This window comes from Rhopalosiphum maidis, chromosome 4 (assembly GCF_003676215.2).
Source record: "Rhopalosiphum maidis isolate BTI-1 chromosome 4, ASM367621v3, whole genome shotgun sequence".
Lineage (NCBI taxonomy): Eukaryota > Metazoa > Arthropoda > Insecta > Hemiptera > Aphididae > Rhopalosiphum > Rhopalosiphum maidis.
This window is the reverse complement of record NC_040880.1, coordinates 9449213-9456770: the sequence shown is the minus strand read 5'-3', so window position 1 is coordinate 9456770 and position 7558 is coordinate 9449213.

Below are 7558 nucleotides of genomic sequence, written 5' to 3'. Positions count from 1 at the left end.
GACGTTCCTCCCCCAGACAATTAAACTTATTTAAATAGGAAATGTAAACACGCCGGTCTGTATGTTATTACCATTTTGACCTGTACCAAAACACCATACCAGACCATATTATAATGTAATAATAATATTATTATTAATGCTGTTATACCTTCTTAATTCGCCTTGCCTAAAGGATTAGTACTATATGAACCGTAAATATTAAATTCATTACACAACAATTAATTACTTTAAAATAGACTATGAGAAAATGTTTGTATTTTATTAAGATATATTTTATAAATAATATTTAATCACGTCATTTAAATGCTATGTATTGTCCTGATTTTAAAATTTTAACAACTAATAATTTCGACGAAAACTCATTTGATAAAGAGAAGAAAAAAGAATAACTGATACCTCTAGTTCTAGTAGCTAGATACAAGTCAAAAATTAATTGCTTATTTTGTTATTAAACAAGTTTAAATTAATTAATTGTACTAAAATTAATATTATTAAAACACAATTTTATTAATGATTGGTTAAATTATTTTAACTCTTTATATCTCTGGTTTATGGTTAACAATATTATATTATATGTTATTTTATATTTGACTCAAAAAAAAAAAAATACATTTTACTTTTGATTGCATGTTGATAAAACTTTGTCAAAAAAATGTCCTATTGAATACGTGGACAAAGTTGTCTTTCCTCTCAAAATATTGTATTTCCCCATCAAAAAGTTATTAAACTATGAATTATGAATATAACATGTCATTTTTTTGAATTTACAAACTTAATACTAATATCATGGAAAGGAGACTACTACGTAGATATACTTACACTGCTTTTAGTGGTTAGCAGTTGAGTGAGTATTAAGTTATTAATATTTAGTTATTTATATTGTATTATCTTGTTTGATAACTTCCGTCTTTTCAGCATATCAAATTTAATTTTGTAGTATCAAATATATTTAAATATATGTATATATGTGTAAAAAATAAAATTCATATTTTTTTAGTAATATGGGTTACTGTGTCGGAAACCACAAAAACTATTGAAGCAACACTAAATGTCAGATTTGGTTGGTACACTCATTGTTTTTGTTTTGGTTTGGTGTCGCAAAAAATAAATAAATAAAAAACAAAAATTTTTTGGACAGCACATCGTTTGTCAGGTCAGCTGCTACTTAGTATATTTATTACATTAGGGGAGTCATACAAGACGAAGTGAACTATTATTGTTAACCTTTTGTGATTTTAACATGGTCATACATAACTTTTCTATATCCACATTTTAATTATTATCAAGCTATAATAATTACCAACTTTTTTTATTCACGTTCATAAACTAATCATTATAATATTATAATATTTAGAGAGCATTGTGATTTTAAAGTTTGAATATTGGAATATTTTTTATTTTATCAATAACAATAAAAACAGAGAAGCATCATTATGTACGTTATAATATCGATTTCTGTATTTTTATTATAATATATTTAACCACATTCTGTTTTATTTTATTTATTATTTTTATTTTTTTGATACAGTAAGACATTATTTTGTTGAGCTCACCTTTGATCGAAGTCGTTAAACTTATGTTGCCTTAAATAAAATGCTACGTCCAGTACTGCTTCGTCAGCCCAGCTTTCTTCGACACCTACCCCCGCAATATTTTCTATGCCGTCCGAATAAAATGTGTTATCGTCGACGAATTCTCCCCCCGGGAGGAACGTTAGAACTACAATAAACGTGACCAACATGATAACACAACACTCGCTGTACACATATACTACAATATTTTATTATATAGACGTAATAATATTAATATGTGTCGTTAAATGTTTTTTTTTTTTTTCTAAATATATAAATCACGAATTGCCATGACGATGTCGCGTACACGCTGATTATTACAAGATATATCGACACCGTTACATTAATATAATGTATATAATCTAACCTCATGAGCTCCATTACAAACCCCTATGGTCTAAATCCGATTCGCAGACGCAGTCGAGTTCGAGTTTGGGTTTAAAGTTCATCGGTACGATGATCCGCGACGTCAGAACACGAGGGGTCAAAAACCAGCTGTATACAATAAAAATTACGAAATATTATATAGTCTTATTCGATGCACCGCAGTCGTTATTATTTCATCTCGGCGGCTGCAGCAACCGAAATATTTTTAGATAACGGGCGTTTCATTTTTGATTTTCGTACATCTCGACCGAGTTATTTATTGTCTGATAGCGGCGACGGTAGTATAGTACAGAGACATATCTATTATGCTACTATCTCATCGGCGGTGGTGTCTGCGGCGGCGGTGTGATAATATAATAAAAATCCGTTTACACGCGCTATCGGCCGCCGAGGATTACCATAAAATAAACCTAAGTGTGCAATAAAAGCCATATCGGTCGCACCGCAGTGTTGGAGGTTATTCGTTAGCGTACACGTACACTTATATTCGTGTGTGTGTGTGTGTGTGTGCGCGCGTGTGCGTGCGATCGTGTACGGGAGGCGCCCAAGAGATTATCCATTAGAGTCGGTGCTGTGTGTATCGCGAATATCGTCCCGCCGAGCGTGTGTATGTGTTGTATATACGTCCTTATGGCGCGCAAACTACCGCGGGCCCGGCTATTTGACACCGTGCCAACTAACCTGTATAAATAACGCGTGAGATTCGTGTCCCGCGGTGTACGCTCGAACCCCGGCGCGTGGGGGGGAGTATCGGATTTTGGGGGGGAGGGACTGATAATGGCCGTCTTCCGAAAGAGGCTGGATATAACCGCGCATCTCTCTCCCGGTGACGGAAAAGAACGGCTGCTGATGCTGATGCTGCCGCTGCGGGAACGATATCATCATCATCATCATCCTCCCCCCCCCCCGTCGTCGTCGTCGCAGTATTTGTCGTCGGCGGCGGCGTTGACCTAAATCTGTATGCGGGCCGAGGCCTATAAAACTGGATGCGTGACATTATATTGTTATACGTATGCGCGCCGCTGTTGCCGAGAAAATTCGATGCCAACAATGGAACACAGTGATGATGATATTATGTAGTTATCGATTGTATCGCAGTCATTATTTTTCCGTCGCGCGACCGACCCGCGTCCGTTTTCGTTCGCGGACTTGGTCGTAGGTAAGTGCACGTCACTGCGCAGGCAGCTATTATAGGTATAGGTGATATACGTGACGCGACGAGATGATAATTTTCTAACGAACGAGTGTATATGATGCGTGTATAGGACCTTCGTTTGAGCCGACGCGCTACAGCTATACGATTACTAAATATAATTCCATTATACAGCTATACGGCCGTCAGATACGAATCCGTATAGTGTTTAAAACTATAGATAATAATATGCCATCGTTATGACGTTATTATGATTCTGCATTAGTCGCGAACTGTGAAAACATATTTTTCACGTCGACGGTCACACTAATATTATAATAAACTCCGTCTCGTTAATCGTATCATAAATCCAAATGCATCATGCGTGTACTTAATAACGTAAATATAATTTATTGTCGGTTTTTTTTTTTATTATTTATTACTCTTTGACATAATAATATTAACTTACAACGGTTTTCACTAAAAATACGTTATAATGATATTATCACAAATATACATTTTTAGTAATTGTACTTGAAAGGAGCGACCAAACTTTAATAGTTTAAGTATGAGTTATTACTTAAAAACGTATAATAATGTTATATTTAATATTTATGTTCCAAGTCTAATAAAAAAAGACGAATAGTTTAACTAGAACAAATTTTTTTTTAAAACAACTTCCACTGAAGAACTTTAACTAGATTTGCATATTTTACGAAAAAAATAATCTGCTCAGAATCGTTTTAAAAATTCGATGATTAATAATTTAAAAAATTTAGTCGACTTATATACCGGGTTGAAGTTACCCACCAACAATTCAATTCAAATGAGACTGAATTCTGGCTTCTCTTCTGGCAATAATTTCCAGATTTTCATGCTTTGATATCCTCGGTGGTGTCTTTATGCTCATCGAATATTTGAAAAGTTCGTTTTTCAAACGTGTATTCAGCAAAAAAAATCAACCGATAAGGGATTACGATCACACAAAAGGGCACATTTCCAGTCACTGATAAAATTAAAGTAGTTTTATTCCGAAACCATGGTCTTTAAAACTATGTTCAAACTCCGACAATAATTACAGAGGTTCATTCGCTATTTCCATAATCCATTTATGAGTACACCTATGCGAACCTTTTTTGGTTAACGTTATTTTCATTTCAAGAACGACTCCTTAGCGTATACGACCAAGTGCAATAAAACTTTTATTGCGGTTTTGCCGGTGAAACTCTGTTGCTTACAGAGGGATCGTAAAATTGACTTCTAATATACGCTGTAATAGTTGTGATATCAAAGTCAGCTATCGTAGTATCGTGTCTCGGAATTTCTTTTTTAAAAACTATTAGAAACTATTATTTAAATTTATGTCCAATAAATTTCCCTTTTCAGATTACCTTAAATATAATTTATTGTTTTTTTTTTTTTTTAACTTAGAAACAAATTCATTTTTTAAAATACATTGAAAAATCTACGACAATTGCTCACATGCATAAATCAATTAAACATATATTTTGAAGACCGATATGGGTTAAATTATTGGATATTCATACTCATTAACTTGAACTTAACATTTTACAGTGGCAATTAATAATATAGGTATTTGCAAATGTATAATTGTCGAATAATATTTCGGTTAAAAATATACTGAATCTTAAAGTAGTAATATTACAGTCTACTCTACTTTTCCATACTTCACTAATTCAGTTCAAAATTACATTATAACCACTAATTACTCATTTATTTTGTAACTATACCTATACAATTAATTAGATTACGTTATAAATATTATTATTCTACGTTATCACCGGTTATAATATACCACAACACTATATTTAATACAAAGTATTTTAAAAAATTATCATCAAATATGATAATAAGAAAAAAAAATTATCATTTTTTTCAGACCAAACCATTAATTGTATTTCAGAAAACACAAACATTAATAAATGTATATATTAATTTTTCTTACAAAAATAGTTTAAGCACAATATACCAGCACTGCCTATCTATAAATGCTAATATAAGGTATCGTGGCTTAATATATATTTAACATGTGTCATTTCATAGATATACTAAGTAAGTTAAACATACACTTTGTTGATCGTATACCCTAGCATGAATGACATTTTAATAAACAAATTCCATGAGAATTACGCACGAATCACTGTTGTTTTTTGTTTCTGTTTCGGAAATATTTATTTAAATTATTCTAAATTTTAAGTATAATAATTTAAAATATTCACTTCTATTTTATATCATAATTTATATATTTTTGTGTACGTTTCTAAATAAATTATAAAATCTTTTGAGCTCAATACTTTTTAATGACTGCCCATAAGATATTTTTTAACCTAAGATATAATAACCACGTGACAAAATTACAAAATTATGAATAAAAATAGGTTTTGAGCTTCTAAACATAATTATTATCAGTGGAAGAAATAAGTAGACTGAGAATATTGTATAAAGGAAAAGGAAAATATGTTTGACAGGAATGATACTTGCTATCAACAAAAAACTATTAAAATTTTGCTTATATTTTTTTGTTTTGAAATATGTTTATACAAGGGCAAATATATTAAAAAATAGTATAGCGTCTAAAATGCAAATGTCTATATCAGTTACTGAATATTCGTTGTACAGGTATTTAAACGATAATAAAAAACTTAGATGTACACGATTCGGTGCAGTTACCTTATAGTTCACATTGGTTGAAGTAAAAAAAATAATATAAAATATAAAATATTATGATTATATGTTTAAAATCGACAATTTTAAGTACTTAATAATATAACTGTATATTATTTTTTATCACAATTTTAGTAACAATAATAATATAATAAACATATAATCTATATATTTATATAGTAGGTATAACAATATTACAATTTTATAAAATGCTTACCAAATAACACCTATGTTTTATGTTTCTGATTTGTTTACCGGTGAAAAATATTTTATAAGTACCTATGCAATATAAACAAGATCCTGTAGTGCTGAAATAGGGTTGTGTTTGGAATTTAAAAATAGGTTTTGGAAAATCGTAAAAGCTCATCTTGAAACTTTTGTCACCGGTTTAGCCTTATTCCCTTTTGAATAAATAACGAAATCGTGACCAGTACCTACATACGTACAGCACATGTATATTCAAAACTTTATTCACATCACACACGCAGCACGCACACAGCTGCAGTATCATCATAATTCTCGTGTCTGTTTGTTTTTTTAGGAATTTTTATTTTTATCATGCATAATCTTTCGATTCTATACCCTGATATTAAACCAACTGGAAATGCCGTATACGTCAATATAATGCTCATGATTTAATGGGTTATATGTAGCACACATTTAATCTAATACAGAACATAGCCACCATAATATTATAATATTGTGATGAGATATTTAAACACAATAATGATTTTATGGGATTTTGTTTTAATTTTTGATCGAATAAGTAATATGTATATTATGTAGGTAACAAAATAATTATTGTTTTAAATACGAGTACGACCATTATTTTGTATTCTATTTTTATCAACCGTGTTGTAATCATCTGAGACGGGAAATGATCTTAAATGCTCACATGAATAAATACAATTATTTTTTGACATTCATTTATCCGTCTCAATATTATATTTTATTGTCTCTCGATAAAGATATTATTTTATTTTCATGAGAAGTGATGAATACATAATATTATGGAGCAACGTTTTCCAACCTTTTGGTAATGGCGAATTGGCGATCCACACATTTACTATTTATTGGGTATGCAACCGCCCACTAAAAATAACAATTGCGATAATATAGTATTATCAATAATTATTTTTATTACAAGCAATTTTATCATTGAATATAAAGATTATTTTTAAATTGAAATATTTAGAAATGGTGTCTAATCGCAAACTAAAACTTTCCATTTGTACGTCTTACAACTCTCGTAGTCTCAATTTATTGATTATACAATCGACCGATACTGAATCGACAATCATTATTATATTTACCATAACATATTTTCCATAATCGTAATAAAATAATACAAAATTTATTAAAAATAAATCGATGTTCATTGTAATATCTATGTCCTACACATAGAGTAGGTAATTTGTATTACTCTGCGGTCTACATTCTACGATATTAGTAAAACTTCATCATTTTTATTATACGTAGAGTCATCAAATAAAACATAAATTAAGCATTTATCTATTTACTGCTAAAATTGTTTTCATACATTTATTTAAATCTATTTTATATATTTATAATAATTAAGTTAGTTGCATAATTAGTTTACTAGCACCGCGTGTCCCGGTCCATCAATAATATCTCACGTACCAATGTTAGTTGGCGACCCATAGGATGGAAAACACTGCTTTGGAATATAGATGAATAGTAAGTACTAGTACAACCACAATTATAGATAAGACATTTTGTATACAGCGTGATTTAATTTTATGCGAATGAATTTTTAAACCTG